Source organism: Cetorhinus maximus, chromosome 7, assembly GCF_964194155.1.
Source record: "Cetorhinus maximus chromosome 7, sCetMax3.hap1.1, whole genome shotgun sequence".
In the NCBI taxonomy this organism is placed as follows: domain Eukaryota; kingdom Metazoa; phylum Chordata; class Chondrichthyes; order Lamniformes; family Cetorhinidae; genus Cetorhinus; species Cetorhinus maximus.
Window position 1 is genome coordinate 28,790,842 of NC_135885.1, and position 19,693 is coordinate 28,810,534.

At 48.0% G+C, this 19,693-nt stretch overlaps 1 protein-coding gene across 1 annotated transcript in view; it reads right to left on the reverse strand.

Annotated features, from left to right (window-relative positions):
- LOC144682684 (mitochondrial ornithine transporter 1-like) overlaps positions 1-19,693 on the reverse strand; it is a 305,919-nt gene that overhangs the window by 56,841 nt on the left and 229,385 nt on the right. The gene's annotated exons all lie outside the window — the stretch shown is intronic.

Genomic DNA, 19,693 nt, shown 5'->3' on the forward strand with positions numbered 1-19,693 from the left:
CACCTTGTCAAAGGCCTTCTGGAAGTCCAAGTAGATAACATCCATTGGCTCTCCTTTGTCTAACCTGCTCGTTACCTCCTCAAAGAATTCTAACAGATTTGTCAGGCATGACCTCCCCTTGATGAAACCATGCTGACTTTGCCCTATTTTACCATGCACTTCCAAGTATTCTGAAATCTCATCCTTAATAATGGACTCTAAAATCTTACCAACGACCGAGGTCAGGCTAATCAGCCTGTAATTTCTTGTCTTTTGCCTCACTCTCTTCTTTAACAGGGGGGTTACATTAGCAATTTTCCAGTCCTCTGGGACCCTCCCTGACTCCAGTGATTCCTGAAAGATCACCACTAACGCCTCCACTATCTCTTCAGCTATCTCCTTCAGAACTCTGGGGTGTAATCCATCTGGTCCAGGTGATTTATCCACCTTCAGATCTTTCAGTTTTCCTAGCGCCTTCTCCTTGGTAATAGCCACCATACTCACCTCTGTCCCCCAACTCTCTTGAATTTTGGGGATGTTACTCGTGTCTTCCTCCGTGAAGACTGACGCAAAGTATCTATTCAGTTCTTCCGCCATTTTTTTGTTCCCAATTATTACTTCTCCAGCGTCATTTTCCATCGGCCCAATGTCCACTTTTGCCTCTCTCTTACCCTTTATATATCTAAAAAAACTCTTGCAATCTTCTTTTATATTACTGGCTAGTTTACCCTCAAATTTAATCTTCTCCCTCCTTATTTCTTTTTTAGTTGTCCTCTGTAGGTCTTTGAAGGCTTCCCAATCCCCTGGCTTCCCACTGCTCTTCGCCGCATTGTATGCTTTCTCTTTAGCTTTTATGTTGTCCCTGACTTCCCTTGTCAGCCATGGTTGCCTCGTCCCCCCTTTAGTATACTTTTTCTTACTAGGGATGAATTTTTGCTGTGTCTCCCAAATTACTCCCAGAAACTCCCGCCATTGCTGTTCCACTGTCTTTCCTGCTAGGCTCATCTCCCAGTCAATTCTGGCCAGCTCCTCCCTCATGCCTCTGTAGTTACCTTTATTCAACTGTAATACCGTTACATCTGATTCCAGCTTTTTCCTCTCAAATTGCAGGGTAAATTCTATCATATTATGGTCACTTCCTCCTAAGGGTTCCTTCACCTTAAGCTCCCTTATCAAATCTGCCTCATTACACATCACTAAATCTAGAATTGCCTGTTCCCTAGTGGGCTCCACCACAAGCTGCTCCAAAAAGCCATCTCGTAGACATTCCACAAATTCCTTTTCTTGGGATCCACTACCAACCTGATTTTCCCAGTCTCCCTGCATATTGAAATCCCCCGTGATCACTGTAACCTTGCCTTTCTTACACGCCTTTTCTATCTCCTGGTGTATCTTGTGCCCCACATCCTGACTACTGTTCGGAGGCCTGTACATAACTCCCATTATGGTTTTTTTACCTTTGCGGTTCCTCAACTCTACCCACACAGATTCTACATCATCTGACTCTAAGTTGTTTCTTGCTATCGATTTAATTTCATTTCTTACTAACAAAGCAACCCCACCCCCTCTGCCAACCTGCCTATCTTTTTGATAGGATGTATATCCTTGGATATTTAGCTCCTGGTCCTGATCCCCCTGCAGCCATGTCTCCGCGATGCCCACCACATCATACCTGCCAATTTCAATCTGCGCCACAAGCTCATTTACCTTATTTCATATACTGCATGCATTCAGATACAACACCTTCAGTCCTGTATTTCCCGTCCCCCTTCTCATTTTCGTCCCTTTATCTGATGTGCTCGGAGTTAGATTCCTAGCCCTTTCCAAACACTCTGTCCTATTTTGTGTTCTGGAGACTTTAATAGCCTATCCTGGGCTCTCCTTCCTTTTCAGTTTTTTCATAATTTTCAATGAAGTTGAATCCACACCCCCACATTCTAACCTGCTGCTTTGTTTCCCATTAGTCATACTTCTTGGAGTTTTACCCTTCCCTTCCCCCCACTTTCTAGTTTAAAGTCCTGTTGACCACCCTATTTACCCTTTTCGCTAGAACATTGGTCCCAGATCGGTTCAGGTGGAGACCGTCCCAATGGTACAGATCCCTCCTGCTCCAATACTGATGCCAGTGCCCCATGAAATGGAACCCCTCTTTCCCGCACCACTCCTTTAGCCACGTGTTTACTTCCCTTATTCTCGCGTTCCTATGCCAATTTGCACATGGCTCAGGTAATAATCCGGAGATTATAACCCTTGAGGACCTGTTCTTTAATTTAGTTCCTAGTTCCTGATAATCCCCAAACAGGTCCTCTTTCCTAGTCTTACCTATGTTATTTGTCCCGACATGGACACCAACAACTGGATCCTCCCCCTCCCTCTCCAAAATCCTTTCAAGCCGGTCAAAGATGTCCCTCACCCTAGCACCGGGCAGGCAACATACCATGTGGGACTCTCGATCCTGCTTACAAAGGGTGCTATCAATTCCCCTAATTATAGAATCCCCTACAACAACCACTTGTCTTTTTGATCCCCCCTCTTGAATGGCCTTCTGTGCCATGGTGCCGTGGTCAGCTGGCTCATCCTCCCTACAGCCCTCTTCCTCATCCACACAGGGAGCAAGTACCTCGTACCTGTTGGACAAGGTCAAGAACTGAGGCTCCTCTGTTCCTGAACACAGGATCCCTCTACCTGCCTCACTTGCAGTCACACCCTGCTGACCCTGACCGCAGACCGAATTTGAGGTACTTAATCTCCTGGGTGTGACCGCCTCCTGAAACAAAGCGCCTAGGTAACTCTCCCCCTCCTGGATGTGCCACAGCATCCGGAGCTCAGACTCCAGCTCATCAATTCTGAGCCGGAGTTCCTCCAGCAACCAAAACTTGCTGCAGATATGGTCACTGCAGCTTGCAATGGGATCTGCCAGCTCCCACATCGTACAGCTACAGCACATCACCTGCCCAGCCATCTCTACTTAGTTAATTAATGCTTTGCAGTGTTTTTTTCCCAAATTTGGTGCAGATTTCCTACTAACCAATCAGGTCACAGCTTTCCTGTGACGTCACTTTTTCAGTTTTATCCTGTGTCTCCGCCGCTCTCCTCGCGCTCTTTTATCCATATCAGGCATACGATCCAATATTGCTTTCTATCAACTTCAATGGAAAGTAAATTCCAGTGGGGCCTAAAACCAACCAATTTATTTACAATTTATATAAATGACTTGGGTGAAAGGACCAAAGGAATGGTTGCTAAATTTGCCGGCGACACAAAGATAAGTAGGAAAGTAAATTGTGAAGAGGCCATAAGGAGGCTACAAAGTAACATAGATAGGTTAAATGAGTGGGCAAATGGAGTATAATATGGGCAAATGTGAAATCATTCATTATGGCAGGAAGAATAAAAAGCTTATTGTCTAAATGGTGAGAGATCGAGGAGCTCTGAGATTCAGAGGGATATGGGTGTCCTGGTGCATCAATCACAAAAGGTTAGTATGCAGGTACAGCAGGTACTTAGGAAAACTAATAGAATGTTATCATTTATTGTGAGGGGAATTGATTACAAAAGTAGGGAGGTTATGCTTCAGTTGCACAGGGCATTGGTGAAACCGTATCTGGAGTATTGTGTACAGTACTGATCTCCTTATTTAAAGAAAAATGTAAATGCATTGGAAGCAGTTCAGAGAAGGTTTACTATACTAATACCAGGAATAGGTGGGTTGTCTTATGAGGAAAGGCTGGACAGGTTATGCTTGTATCCACTAGAATTTAGAAGAGTAAGAGGCGACTTAATTGAAACCTTTAAGATCCCGAGGGGTCTTGAAAGGGTGGATGTGGAGAGGATGTTTCTTCTTGTGGGAGAATCTAGAACTAGGGGGTCACTCTTTAAAAATAAGGGGTCGTTCATTTAAGACAGAGATGAGGAGAATTTTTTTCTCTCAGACGGTAGTGATTCTTTGGAACTCTCTTCCTCGAAAGGCGGTGGAAGCAGAGTCTTTGAATATTTTTAAGGCAGATCCAGATAGATTCTTGATTAACAAGGGGGTGAAAGGTTATCGGGGCTAGGCAGGAATGTGGGGTTGAGGTTACATTCATTTCAGCCATGATCTTATTGAATGGTGGAGTAGGCTCAAGGGGTCGAGTGGCCTACTCCTGCTCCTAATTCATATGTTTGTATGTTCATATGCATTACCATGTCATGAATGCTCATTAAAAACACTACTCGCTGGAATCACATTCCCAACGGGAAATTAGACCGCTCTAAATCACGTTTGGAATAAGTGGCATGCAGCTGTCAACCTTCACTTCACTCGTGACTTCAAGGTGAGTGCAACATTCGAATCCTACATGCAGCAGCGCTGCTCCAGCTTCCCACCAATACCAGTGAGACGCCATACTGGTGGGGGCGTAGGGTTGGTCTGCTCACTGGCTTCCTCCATGCTCTGGGAGGGTGTGTTCTGCAGGTCTCAGGCAGGGCTGCACTCTGAGACAGAGACCAGCATTGCCACCGGGATGGGGCGGGTGGAAGGATGATGGAGACCTGGAAACATTGGGCTACAGTGGGGTTGGTGGGGGGAGGGAAGGAGACATGGGGGAAAATGGGCTATGGTGGGTTTGGAGGCTGGGGTGGATGATGGCAGGCAGAGGTGGGAAAGTCCCGAAGCTGGGGAAGCTGGAGCCCAACCTGGAAGACTAGAACGCAGACACAGAAGTTGGTGAATGGGTATCGAACTGTATGAATGGAAAAGGATGCACGCAGCCTCCTGAATACGAGAGGTGGTTTTGTTAGTGTGGCACAAGAGGGATGGGTTACCACAAGATTCCAAGAGGAGTAAGGTACAGGCAACGGGACACAACCTCATTCCTTCTGTCCCTTAGTGCCAAGGCCTGAAAGTCCTTTACAACTACTAACATCGAGGGCAAGTTCAGCATTCGGACTTGCACCTTCAATCTTCATGATTCACTAAGCCCTAATCTTTGGAGAGGTCAGAGGAGAACCCTGTATCCATGAGCTCTGGGAAATGAAAGTTCCCACCTTTATGAGATGCCTTTAGCAGACACTGAGATGTGCGCATGGTTGGAGAGAGCATCATGACTGCAGGTCTTGTGCTTTGGCACTACCAATAAAGGCAGCCTTCTCATTTTGAGAGAAAATTGCAGCTAACCCTCCGAGGTTAGTGAGCAGTTAAATCCTCACTCCATGCTGTCTTGTAAGCAGTATAGGTTACTAGCGCATTTTGCAGACACTTTCAGTAAAGACTTTGACACATCTCCCTAACATAACACAACAGTAAACTATCATGAGTCAGCTACACATCACATGAATGTGAGGCTCCCAAAGGGAGGAGAACACTGAGTGGGAGTATGGCTCAGCCTCGCAGTAAGAGATAGATGCATATGCACAACGCTTTCAAATGATGAGACCATTCTGATGAATAGCAAATGTATTTACAAAGGTGCATGATATAAACACTGATTGAACACCCATGACCCAGAAGTGATAGCAAAGTTTCTTAATTTTTCTAACCATACCACGATGTCTTGGTGCATCCCCGATATCCACAGCAGGGGTCGAGGCAGCCTGCTGACTGCTTTGCCCTGTTGTCTTTGATGACTTTTGTGGATGTCCTCTAGAGGGCCGAGACCTGGAGGGCCCTGGCCTGCTTTAGGTGTCCTGCTGTGGAGCAGGTGCACCGTCCTCAGCCTGTACAGCTGGAGGTGATGGGGTCACAGGCAGAGGGGATTGGGATTGGCTGGACACTCACAGAGTCACCTAGGTGGATGGCCCCGGGTTCTCCAGCTGCTGGTCCTTCTCCCTGTGGTTGCCCAAGGGCCCCTGACTCACTCCCTGAGGAGAAAGTGCTCTTGGAGGGAGGTCCAGGTGCCTGTCCCCTAACCCCCTCACCTAGCCATTGATGGATCCCACCAATGCCTATAGTGATGGAGTGCAGTTCTGAGTGCAAATCCAGCAGATCTGCTGGACTAAGGTCTCCAAGGAGTTCACTATGCTTCCCATCGAGACCTCGAGGTGCTTGCATGTCAGAGCCATGACATCAGAGAGAATGCAGACGGCGTCCTCCATCCTTCACTCTAATCTATTGACTGCCTCTCACACTCTACCTGATTTTCCGCTGTCTCTCCAGCATGTGTGACATGGCTGTTTCCAGAGGCTCATCATCAGACTAGGACTCAGGGGGTGCCTGACCCGCAGCATTCCTCTGAGTGCCAGAGACCTGGGCTGTCACCGCCTCCGACTGCTGTGGAGATGTGTCCGTGAGTTATTCCCAGAAGGTGATCCTGACCCACCGGGGTGTGTGTCTCAGTTCTGGTGGAGGGTGCAGTCTCCTTCTAACGGATCCTCATCAGCCTACTCTGAGGTGGGTTGGGCTTATGTTGGCTCTGCTGGTCCGACTGGACCTGCTGGTGCCTGTAAGAGAGAGCAAATAGTTTTAGTTCATGAACAGGCTGAATACAACATTGCATGTCACTCGCTGAAATGTCAGGATGTGATCAACTCATGTAGGGCTCATCCGTACTGGCTTGCTGGGAGAGGCTGATCTCGCCTTCCCCACAAGAGTGATCTCTGTGCTCCCCTGCCAACTTAGTGGCATCGTCCTCGAATTTGGAGAGCTCCTCCATGACGGCCGTCCATCCTGCAGCCTGGGGTCTCTCTCCCTTGATGGGGGCAAGCTTGACCTGCATGAATCAAATGGATGGAACGTGATGAGAAGAGATGGAGGAGAGGTTGGGATCATGCATGCCTGCTGTGTGCGCTGAGCCCTCCCCAGTAAGGGCTGAGGATGGAGTTTATACAGCATGATAGATGAGATGCTGGTGACGTTAAAGTGCCCGTGAGACAATCAGTGTTGGTGTCTCCCCTACTAATATTGGGCGGAATTTTCCCAGCCCGCTGGTGGCGGGCGTGATAGGTGGCGTGTGCGGAAAATATGGCGTGACCTGCTTCACGACGGCGTGAAGACAGGTCACAATCGTCCTCTCAGCCCGCCGATGGTGGGCCGCATTTCCCGCCATCAGTTGACGGGAGCTAATTGTAACGCATTAGAATATAATTAAAAGGCCAGCCCGCCAGGCTGTTGGGACCCCGCCGTATCGTCCATCCATGTCGGCGGGAAAGCGCACCGACATGTTTCACAACAGCACGCAGGCAACCTGCACGTGGCGGCCTTCACTTTGGGGGAACTGAGGTGAGTGAGCAGCAGCGTTTTCCAGAGCTCGCCTGTTGCTTACAAGCCTCAGGGGCGGGGGAAACTGATGCCTGGCCCCGGAGGCGACTGCTGATGGTGGGGGGGGGAATGGTGTCCGGGGGCAAGTGCTGGCCAGCCTCAGAGGCGACTGCTGAGAGGGAGGTGGGGTCAAGTACTGCCCTGGTTCTGCATCCTGTGCATAGGTAATCGAGGTGGGGGACAGGGTAAGCGAGGGGAGTGACCACGCATTAGGGACAGCTGTATATACTGACTATGCCTCTGTAACTAAGACAGATCAGGCGCAGCCACAGCATTATGATTGGGGTCAGGCTCTGAGCCTGTCTTCCCATGCAAGCATTGTGGAGGCACCAATGGGCCACCAAGCGTTCCATACCTTACCCCACCCCCCACCCCGGCACAGACTTTGAGTCCGCCACAACTTTATTGGACCGCAGAGCAGTTGGATTGCAAATGTTGTACAATTTCCTCATCAAAGCTGGCCATGTAGCAGTCACTGCTGGAGGCACTTACAGCCCCTTGCAATCTCAGCATCCTGTTTCAGACCAGTTTCCCCCAAGTCGCAGGTTGACAGGACAGCCATGCAACGCACTCATCTCTGGCCATCCGAAGGGTGACCAGCACCCTCCAGGAAGCATTAAGGGACGGTCACCCAGGAACAGGAAAGGTGCTAAGTACAGTCATGATAACCACACCTCTCTCTCTCTCTCTCATGCTGCAGGAGGACCAAATCAGGATCATGGATCCTGGTGACCTAGTTGTATGCTGATGGCCTACAGAGACCATAAAAGACGGAGGAGAGAGTGACTGAGGCATCTTGCCGCTCAAAGACAGGAGCAGCAACCTCATGAAGAAGGGGCAGCAGGGGCTCCCAGGACCGACACCCAGGGTTTATAGACACCGCCTGCCATTCCTGCAGATGACTGAGAACCAGTGTTGCCAATGACTGTGCATGTCTAGAGACCTGGTGGCTCACATCTGCCACTTACTGCAGGATTTGGCGCCAAGGGGACTGCCAGTGGTTGTGAAAGTGACTGCGGCGCTCAATTTCTATGCCAGTGGCTCCTTTCAGGGCTCCACAGGTGACCTCTGTGGGATATTACAATCCGCCACCCACAAATGCATCCATGAGGTCACAGATGCCATCTTCTCCATGGCACACAACTTTGTGCATTTCGCCCAGGACCGGGACCGCCAGAGCCATTGGATGCACCCTGATCTCGGGATTCCCACAGGTGCAGGGTGCAATTGACTGCACTCATGTGGCGCCCAGGTCTCCATCGCTACACTCAGTGGACTTCATCAACCGCAAGGGCTTCCACTCACTGAACGTGCAGCTGGTATGCAACCACCAGAAACGCATCCTGCAAGTGTGCACACAGTTTCCAGGGAGTGCGCACAACGCCTACATCCTGAGTCACTCACAGATCCCTGCAGTCTTCCAGGGTCCACAGAGGCTGCAGGGTTGGCTCCTTGGGGACAACGGCTACCCGCAGAGGCCGTGGCTGATGACACCCGTGCGGCGGCCTCAGATTGCAGCAGAGCAACACTATAATGAGGCTCATGCAGCAGCTCGCAACTTGGTGGGGCAAACCATCGGGATGCTGAAGATGAGGTTCCAGTGCATGGACCGGTCTGGTGGAGCCCTGCAATACAGTCCGCAGAGAGTGTCATGCATTGTCATTGTCTGCTGCGCCCTTTACAACCTGGTGCTGCAATGGAGTGAGGAGCTGGTTGAGAAGGAGATGGAGGAGCTGCACGTCTCCTCCAATGAGGAGAACGGTGACGGGGAGGAGGGTGAGGGGGTCCTCAGTGGTGATGGTGACGGGGATGAGGCTCTCGCACTGGCAGGTGCATGCGGGAGGCCCTCACAGCTGCCAGATTTGTGAAGGATGATGACGACATGCAGGGAGGACACTCCATAGATCTTCACGTAGAGAATGTCTGACTCCTGTCTGGCCGAGGCAGCTTGCTTACGTTCCATGATCAGGGCCATCTCAGAGACACAGCCATGAAACTTTAGACGCATCTGATGCTGTGCCCACCTTCAGCACCTCAGCCCTTCAGAAGCTGGTACACAGCATCACTGGTCGCAGATACTGGTGTGATGGGGGCCAGCCCCACCTTAAAGGTGCTGAGAGCACACAGAGAGTATGAGAGAACTCTGTGGTGCCTGCCCACTACATTCTGGCAGCAATGACCAGCACCAATGAGGTGCAGGCATCAGTAGTGTTTCCAGGGAGTGTGAGGCTGGACCATCACTGTGGCCTGAAGGCTGCACAGAGCACAGGGAAGAGGCCCTGGACTGAGACACCTGCCTTTTGTCTTGTGCAGAAAGGTTTCACATCTGAGTGACAAGAACACTGCTCATCAGAACAAGAAGCCACAGGCAGGGAGACATTCTTAGGAGTTTATTGACAATAGTAAACAGTATGTACAAGTGATCAAAACCCGTGGTCAGGCCGTGCAACTAGTTTTACCTAACTTTCCTAACCCTGCCACTACATCTTGGTGCTCCCAAACATCCACAGCGGAGGTAGAGTCAGTCTGCTGACTGTGACGCCCTGTCTATGATGACCTTGGTGGGCTTCCTCTGGAGTGCCCTGGCCTACTTTTGGGGTCCTGTTGTGTGGCAGTGGCACCCTCCTTGGCCTGTGATGCTGGATCTGCTGAGGTCACAGGAAGATAGGATTCAGATAGGCCGGTCACTCCTAGGGTCACCTGGGTGGATGGCCCCGGAGCGTGCACCTGCTGATCCTCCTCCCTATGGGTGCCCAAGGGTCCCTGGCTAACTCCATGAGTGGAAAGGGTAGCTGGCGTGAGATTGAGCTGCCCAGCACCCTCTCACATACACACTGTTGGAGACCAACTATGGCATCAGCGATGGAGTTAAGCCCGCGCAGCAGAGCAGGAGTGACGTCCTGGACCAAGGTCTCCATGGTGGCCGCCATCCTGCCAGTGTTGACCTCGGTGTGTTGCAATGCCGGCGCTATCACCTCAGCCTGAAGACAGACGGACTCCTCCATTGTGCCTTGCAATCTGAGGAGTGCAGCGAACATCTCTTCCTGATGTTCCCGAGCTTGCCTTTGCAGCTCCAGCAACTGTGACATGACCGAGTCCAGAGGCTCATCATCTGACTTGGACTCAGCAATGTTCTGGCCTCCAGCAATCCTCCGAGTGCCGGGGACCTGGGAGGTCCCTGCTTCCGCCTGCTGTGGATCAGACAGTCCAATGTGTTCAACAGATTGTGATTCAGAGGCTACTCTAAAGCTAGGTCCCACCGAGGTGTGTGTCTCTGCACTGGTGGAGGGTATGGGTGAGCGCTGTGACAGGACTTCAGGGAATGTGCCTTCAGATTCCTCTTTAGAGGTTTCTTCGGAGCTTGATTGGAGGCCCTGGGTCATGGACTCTGCCGGCTGTTTGGCAGATGTGCCTGTGAAAGCAAGGGGAGATAATTAGTGCATTGCAGTGGCCTGTGAAAGAGGACACATCACTCATGGCATGGTTTTCTGATGGATGTTGCACTGCTGGATCCTCACTTGGTAGAGCAGCGCCGACCTCACCGTCAGCACAGGACTGGTCCTGATCATCGCTGGCCAGCTGGATGGCTGTGTTTTCAAATTCTGTCAGAACTTTGACTTTTAGCATCCCTCCACCTGTCTGTGACCTTTCCCTCCTGTTGTGAGCCAATTTGGCCTGCATGGATAGAGATGGGGACAGTGTAGCAGGACTCCTGCCGGGCCAGATGATAAGTATGCCTGGCCTGTGTGGGTGGTGAGTAGCTCCATGGACGGGATGAGGACAATGACAGTGTGTGTGAAAGAGTGAATGATGATGTCCCTTGCACTGGCAGTGAGTGAGGGCCCTGTGGACGTGTGATGGGTTTGTGAGTGATGAAAAGAGTGACTTACCCTGGCGGAATGGAGGTGATCATTCATCCTCTTGCGGCACTGGATGCCTGTCTTCCCCTGTAGGGCATTCGTGCTGCCCAACGCTGCCAACGTCTCCCAAGCCGGGTTGGTGACATTGCTACCCATCCTAGTAGAGCAAATCCTTTCGGGCCTCCGCGGCATCCAACAATCGCTCGAGGGACCCGTTGTTGAAGCAGGGGGGCTGCAGTCTTTTTGCCTTTGCTGGCTCGGACAGCAGTGGTGAGCTGGTGGCAGTGAGTGCTTTGCTGGCGGTTGCTTTTTAGTGATGGAAGCCGGAGTGATGCAATTGCGGGGTGATGGCGAGCGGGCGAATAAGAGCCTGCCCGCCATGGAATTGACGTGTTTTCCAGGAATGTATAATTAATGAGGTGGGCTCGGGAAGATATGGCGTGAAAACCCGCCATTTTTGTCAGCGGGAAGGACTCCATTTTACCAGCCTGCTACTGCACTTAGTGCAATTCTAAGAAAATTCTGCTCATTGTGTGAGATCCCTAAGCAATATAACCATTTCAGTGCATGATGCCAATATGAGAGTGTGAGATTGGAGTGAGTTGAAGGTAGACTTACCCTGGCGGAGCAGGTGAGATCATTCATCCTCTTCCTGCACTGGATTATGTTTCTCGGGCAGGTGTCCAGTGAGCTGACCTCCCTTGTGACCACCTCCCAGGCCGGCCAGGTGAGGCTGATGGGCCTCCTGGAAACATGTCTCAGATAGAGGACATCGCGGTGCTGGCAGACTGCACGGATGAGGGTCTCAAGGGAGTCATTGCTGAACCTTGATGCAGCTTTCTTCCTGGACACAGCCATTTCTAGGTGTCTCCTCCACACAGCTGGGCTGGAGAGAGTGAATGTGTGTGTTCGGATGGCATTTAAATATGGTGCCCGGAACTTCAACTCCATTAGGTAATAGGGGGGTGGACGAATCAGTGCCTGCCCTGCCCTGTCATTCAGAGAGCTACCTGCTGAAGCACAATTAATGAGCTTCTGAGTGTGAAATTGGCCATGAATTCCTGCCATGTTACCCAGCGGGAAACTCGTTGCGAAACCCACCAGCCACCGCACTTAGTTTTATTTTATTCATTCATGGAATGAGGGTGTTGCTGGCTAGGCCAGCAGCTATTGCCCACCCCTAATTGCCCTTGAGAAGGTGCTGGTGAGCTGCCTTCTTGAACTGCTGCAGTCTATATGGTGTAGGTACACCCACAGTGCTGTTAGGAAGGGAGTTCTAGGATTTTGACCCAGCAACAGTGAAGGAATGGTGATATATTTCCAAATCAGGATGGTGAGCGACTTGGAGGGGAGCTTCCAGGTGGTTGTGTCCCCATGTGTATGCTGCCCTTGTCCTTCTAGATTACAGTGTTCGTGGGTTTGGAAGGTGCTGTCTAAGGAGGCTTGGTGAGTTCCTGCAGTACATCTTGCAGAGGGTTCACATTGCTGCCACTGTGTTTTGGTGTTGGAGGGAATGGATGTTTGTGGATATGGTGCCAATCAAGTGGCCTGCTTTGTCCTGGATGGTGTTAAGTTTCTTGAGTGTTGTTGGAGTTGCACTCATCCAGGCAAGTGGACAGTATTCCATCACACTCCTGTCTTGTGCCTTGTAGATGGCGGACAGGCTATGAGGAGTGAGGAGGTGAGTTACTCGCCACAAGATTCCTAGCCTCTGACCTGCTCTTGTAGCTACAGTATTTATATGGCTAGTCCGGTTCAATTACTGGTCAATGGTAGCCTCCCAGGATGTTGATAGTGGGGGATTCAGTGATGGTAATGCCATCTAATGTCAAGGGGTGATGATTATGTTTTCTCTTGTTGGAGCTGGTCGTTGCCTGGCACTTGAGTGGCGCAAACATTACTTGCCACTTGTCAGCTCATGCCTGGATATTGTCCAGGTCTTGCTGCATTTGGACATGAACTGCTTCAGTATCTGAGGAGTCGTGAATGGTGCTGAACATTGTGCAATCATCAGCGAACATCCCCACTTCTGACCTTATGATGGAAGGAAGGTCATTGGTGAAGTAGCTGAAGATGGTTGGTCCTAGGGCACTATCTGAGGAACTCCTGCAGTGGGTCTCAAAAATGGAAAATTCTGCCTATTGTTTTTAGTCCTTGCTCCAAATTCTGTTCACTAACTACCAACTCCATCCCTCTCCAGTCTGAGATTAAGCCAGTGTGTTCACAACATTGCTTTCACATTTGATCCTGTGTTGATCATTGGACCTCGTATTTATGCCATCTCTAAGACAGCCTATTTCCACCTCAGCACTACCTTTAACTTCAGCCCTCTGAGTATAACCCCCTCCATTCAAGAAAGGAGGGAGACAGAAAGCCAGTTAGGTTAACATCTGTCATAGGGAAAATGCTGGAATCTATTATTAAGAATGTTATAGCTGGGCATTTAGAAAATTTCGATGTAATTGGACAGAGTCAACATGACTTTGTGAAAGGGAAATTGTGTTTATCTAATTTATGCCATCTCTAAGAGACCCTATTTACACCTCCGTAACATTGCATGACCTCACCCCTGTATTAGCAAGATGCACGGGGATCAGTGCTGGCCTCAACTATTTACAATCTATATCAATGATTTAGATGAAGGAACTGAATGTATAGTTGCTAAATTTGCTGCTGACGCAAAGATAGGTAGGAAAGTAAGTTGTAAAGAGGATATAAGGGGCAGCAAAGGGAAATGGATTGGTTAAGTGAGTGAGCAAAAATTTGGCAGATGGCATATAATGTGGGAAAGTGTGAGGTTGTCCACTTTGGCAGGAAGAATAGAAAAGCAGTATACTATTTAAATGGGGAGAGATTGCAGAAATCTGAGGTACAGAGGGATCTGGGTGTCCTGATACATGAATCACAAAAAGTTATTATGCAGGTACAGCAAGTGATTAGGAAAGCAAATGGAATGTTGTTTATTGCAATGGGAATGGAATATAAAAGTAGGGATGTTTTGCTACAGTTATTCTGGGCATTGGTGAGAAAACACCCAGAGTACTGTGTACAGTTTTGGTATCCTTATTTAAGAAAGGACATAATTATGTGAGAAGCAGTTCAGAGAAGGTTTACTCGACTGATTACTGGGATGAGGGGTGTTATCTTATGAGGAGTGCTTGGACAGGTTGGGCCTATATGCAATTGGAGTTTAGGTAAATGAGAGATGATCTTGTTGAAACATATAAGACCCTAAGGGGACTTGACAGGAAAGAAAGGTATCCAAGCTGGATGTCTCTTATTAGTCCATGCTTCTCCAACTGAGAATTAAATTTGTCCTTGACAATAGTCTTCAGTTGTTTTCCCAACACTGATGTTAGACTGTCTGACCTGTAGTTACCAAGTTTATTTCACTTTTCAAAAACAGAAAATGCTGGAAAAACTCAGCAGGTCTAACAGCACCTTGGAGAGAAAAAACACAGTTAACATTTCGAGTCCGTATGACTCTTCTTCAGAGCTAAAGAGAAGTAAAGATGTGATGAAATTTATACTGTTTAAGGGGGGTGGAGCAGGTGAAGCTGGATAGAAGGCCAGTATAGGTGGAGGTAAAGGAGAGATTGCCAGAGATGTCATGGACAAAAGAACAAAGGAGTATTAATGATAGTGGTACTAGCTAGAGGAGGTGCTGATGGTGGCATTAAGGTCAGGAAGCAGAATGTGATAATAGCAGGACCAGGGTAAGCACTCTGGAAAGAACAACATGAACAAGTGACAGATGGCCGTTGTGGGGTCGGGTGGGGGGAGGGGACGGTGGTGGGAAAAAAGATTGAAAATAAGATACAAGGTGGGGATAAAACAATGAATAAAAATGAAAATAAATAAAAATAAAAATAAGTGGATAAAAAATAAAAATGAAAATGAATATTGAAAAAAGGGGATAAAAAAGGGGGTGAGGATGGAGGAGATAGTGCATGGTCTGAAATTGTTGAACTCAATATCAAGTCCGGAAGGCTGTAAAGTGCCTACTACTGTGAGATTAAATTTATACTCTTCACTGCCGATGCAAAGTACTCCTTCAGTATGTCAATCATGTCTTCTGCCTTCAGGAGAAAAGTTCCCTCTGTCCATAATCTGGCCACCATTTCTATAACTCTCTTTTTACTTTTTATACCAAATTTTTAATTTCCTTTTCATATTTTCACATTGTCTCTGTTTGCCCTTCTTATATATTTTTTTCAATTTCCTCCCACATTCTCTGCATTGTGCCTGGTTTTCTACTTTATTTTGATACCTGAGATATGTCATAAACCTCTTTATCTGTTCAATTTTAATCTCTATTTCTTTTGTTATCCATGGAGCTCTTGCTTTGGATGTCCGATCTTTCTTCTGAATGGGAACATGATAGTTTGAGTACAACCCAGCCTCGGCCTTGCAGGTTTTACTGCTCATTTCCTGTTTTCTTGGCCAGTTTTTGGGCAAGATTTTCCCCATGGGCTTCAGAACCCTGAGATTAGGGTCAAATGGGGTTCAGAAGCTCGCACTGTGGAGAAAACAGTCACCTGGTAATGATTTTCCCCAAATTGGTCTCTTAGTGGCCTGCAGGTGGGCTCACTGTCCAGTTAAGGACAGTGGGCAGGCCTACAAATCTGGAGAGCCAATAGGAAGCCCTCCAGCATGGAAGAAGCAGTAGGCTGCCGTCGTAGGTAGGGGAAAGAGAGAGGGCACCTCAAGATGGAAGCACCCTCTCTCGAACTTTTTAAAATGTTAAATAAAAGCCTCTTCAGCACTCAGGCAGGCAGGGAGGACCTCAAAGCCTGCCTGGAGTGCTGCCATCGCCCCAATCCCCACCGGTATGCGGGTGGAAAGCTTCCTCGAGGTAGCTGGCATATTCCCGACAACTCGGGGAACCCTGAGGCTGACTGGAAAATTCCGTCTAGCCTTTGAATACTTTTAATTGCCTACACAGCACCTACAGGCATGTATACCTGCCACCTCCCCTATCCTGCCTCCAGGAAAATGGCCAGGGTTGGGAGTGAGCTGGTGATTCACAAATCGCCATGTGAATTTTCATGTCCTCCTGGCTCCATGTCTGTCACTATCATTTGGATGGATGGGGGGTGACTAGCAGTTCAGCCCTTTTGTTACAAGTGTTCTCTCCCTTCTCAAATCACTGAAACATGATCAAGCTGCACCTTTCCACAATGATGCTTTTTATGAGTCTGATAAGTCAATTTCCCGTGTCACTGCATACATTGAGGGCTAAGTTCATCCTGACAGCAGTGCAAACAGGGCGTAAGCAGTTGGTTTTACATTACCCCATTTTATTTTTCACTGTCTTCAATGGGCTTGGGTGGGGGCAGTGCGCGATCGTGGTGGTAAGGATGGGGAACAAGAAAGGCACAGGGAGAGGGGCAATTGAAAGAAAAGGGAGCTGGATTATGGAAAGTGGGGAGGGTACAGTTATCCTCCCAGATTGCCAGGGAATCTCCCAGAACGGTGGTGCATGGATCACTCAGATGCTGCGTCTTCACTTTGCTGGGCCACCTCACCACAAGTGACTATAGCGGTAGAGACTCGAAGAGCATTCAAAAGGGAATGGAATAAATATTTGAAAAGAGGGAATATAAAAGGATATGAGGCAATGGAGTGATAGGAGAGAGAGAGAGAGAAAACAAGCACTGGCAGTGGAATCAGGGTGGGGATGCGAATGGCCTCCTCCTCTGCTGTAGTTTCTAGCATTCTATGAAAACTTCCCTTTATTGTCTGAACCCAGCAGAGGTTTAGAAATGTGGGACCAGTAAGAAAGATAATTGGCTTTTCAGTTGGATCTGACACTTCACAAGTGCAGAGCAGGGACAGCAGCAGAGAGTCCATGTTGGATGGCACAGACTCCTCCAAACCCAGAAAGAAAAACCAGTAAAACTTGGGAATTTACTGGTACTGGTCCGAACTGGTCCTGTACACCTTAAAATGGAACACCAGTTTGGACCAGTACTCTCAGATATCTATTTACCTTGTTTGCACATTGTGCAGCAACCAGAATAGAACATTACTTGCCCTTAAATTTTCCTAATTTTTTATGTTTTTCCTTTGTTCATAAATTATCTTATTGATATTACTATAAAACAAATGTCAAATATTTTATTTGGCCTTTGGCCATGCTTAAATGAGGTAAATGCAATATGGTCAAATGATTAAATATCACAGAATCAATCACAGAATCAAACAGTGCAGAAGAGGCCCTTCGGCCCATTGAGTCTGCACTGACACGTGAGAAACACCTGACCTACCTACCTAATCCCATTTACCAGCACTTGGTCCATAACCTTTTAATGTTATGTCATGCCAAGTGCTCATCCAGGTACTTTTTAAAGTATGTGAGGCAATCCTCCTCCACCACACTTCCAGGCTGTCACCACCCTCTGGGTAAAAAAGGTTTTTCCTCACATTCCCCCTAAACCTCCTGCGCCTCACCTTGAACTTATGTCCCCTTGTGACTGACCCTTCAACTAAGGGGAACAGCTGCTCCCTATCCACTCTGTCCATGCCCCTCATAATCTTGTACACCTCGATCAGGTCGCCCCTCAGTCTTCTCTGCTCCAATGAAAACAACCCAAGTCTATCCAACCTCTCTTCATAACTTAAATGTTTCATCCCAGGCAACATCCTGGTGAATCTCCTCTGCAACCCCCCCAGTGCAATCACATCCTTCCTAAAATGTGGCGACCAGAACTGCACACAGTACTCCAGCTGTGGCCTCAGCAAGGTTCTATACAACTCCAAAATGACCTCCCTACTTTTGTAGTCTATGCCTCGATTGATAAAGGCAAGTGTCCCATATGCCTTTTTCACCACCCCACTAACATGCCCCTCCGCCTTCAGAGATCTATAGACACACACGCCAAGGTCCCTTTGTTCCTCAGAACTTCCTAGTGTCATGTCGTTCATTGAATACTTCCTTGTCAAATTATTCCTTCCAAAGTGTATCACCTCACATTTTTCAGGGTTAAATTCCATCTGCCACTTACCTTCCCATTTGACCATCCCGTCTATATCTTCCTGTAGCCCAAGACACTCAACCTCAAGGTTAACCACCCAGCCAATCTTTGTGTCATCCGCAAACTTACTAATCCTACCCCCCGCATAGTCATCTATGTCGTTTATATAAATGACAAATAATAGGGGACTCAGCACAGATCCCTGTGGTACGCCACTGGACACTGGCTTCCAGTCACTAAAGCATCCTTCTGTCACCACCCTCTGTCTCCTACAACTAAGCCAATTTTGAATCCACCTTATCAAATTACCCTGTATCCCATGTGCATTTGTCTTCTTTATAAGTCTCCCATGTGGGACCTTGTCAAAGGCTTTGCTGAAATCCATATAAACTACATCAACTGCACTACCCTCATCTACACACCTGGTCACCTCCTCAAAAAATTCAATCAAATTTGTTAGGCATGACCTACCTCTGACAAAGCCATGCTGACTATCCCTGATCAAACCTTGCCTCTCCAAGTGGAGATAGATTCTCTCCTTCAGAAATTTCTCCAATAGTTTCCCTACCACTGACGTGAGACTCACTGGCCTCTAGTTCCCTGGCTTATCTCGACAACCCTTCTTCGATACCTTCATCCTCATACTCTTGGGTGAAGGTGGATGTGAAGTATTCATTCAACACTCTAGCAATGTCATCTGGCTCCACCCATAGATTGTCCCCTTGGTCCCTTATGGACCCTACTCTTTCCCTGGCTATCCTCTTCCCATTGATATACTTATAGAATATCTTGGGATTTTCCCTACTTTTACCGATACGAGCTTTCTTGTATCCCCTCTTTGCTCTCCTAATTGCTTTCTTAAGCTCCACCCTGAGCAGTGCCATGTGATTGAATGCCCTGTGTTCAAGTGTGACAATCAAATCTCCAGCAATACAGCAAACCAGAGTTAGCAACCCTCTTTTGTTTAAGTTCTTTGTAGACAGCAGCTTGAGGCCTAGATGCTGAAGGCTTTTCACACTTGTTTAGATGTTAGAATGCCTGCCTTTATACATAACCATAATACATATTTTCCCCTTTGAATGCAAATTCCCATTGTTTCACTATTTAGAACCATAGAAAAGTTACAGCACCCAGGTGCCCTTTCTAATCCCACCTTCCTGCACCTGGCCCATAGCCCTGCAGCTTACAGCACTTAAGGTGCAGATCCAGGTACTTTTAAAAAGAGTTTAGAGCTTCTGCCTCTACCACCAACTTGGGCAGCGAATTCCAGACACCCACTACCCTCTGCATAAAAAAGTTCTTCCTACACCTTCTGCCACTTATCTTGAATCTAAGTCCCCTGGTTCTAGAATTCTCCACCAAGGGAAACAATTTTATCCTGTCCACTCTATCTATTCCCCTCATAATTTTGTACACTAATTTCTTTGAACTTTACTTCTGATAATAAAAAATCTCTCAGTATCAATTTGGACTTTACCTCTGATAATAAAAATCTCTCATAGTACCAATTTTACCTTTGGGAAAAATAAACACACTGTTTCTGAACTTCACCTGGCTAAGTGACACATTTCACCCCTCCTTTGAAAATCAATCTAGTCTGGTTTATTTTAAAAAATGAAAATGTTGCTTTTACACCTATGTCC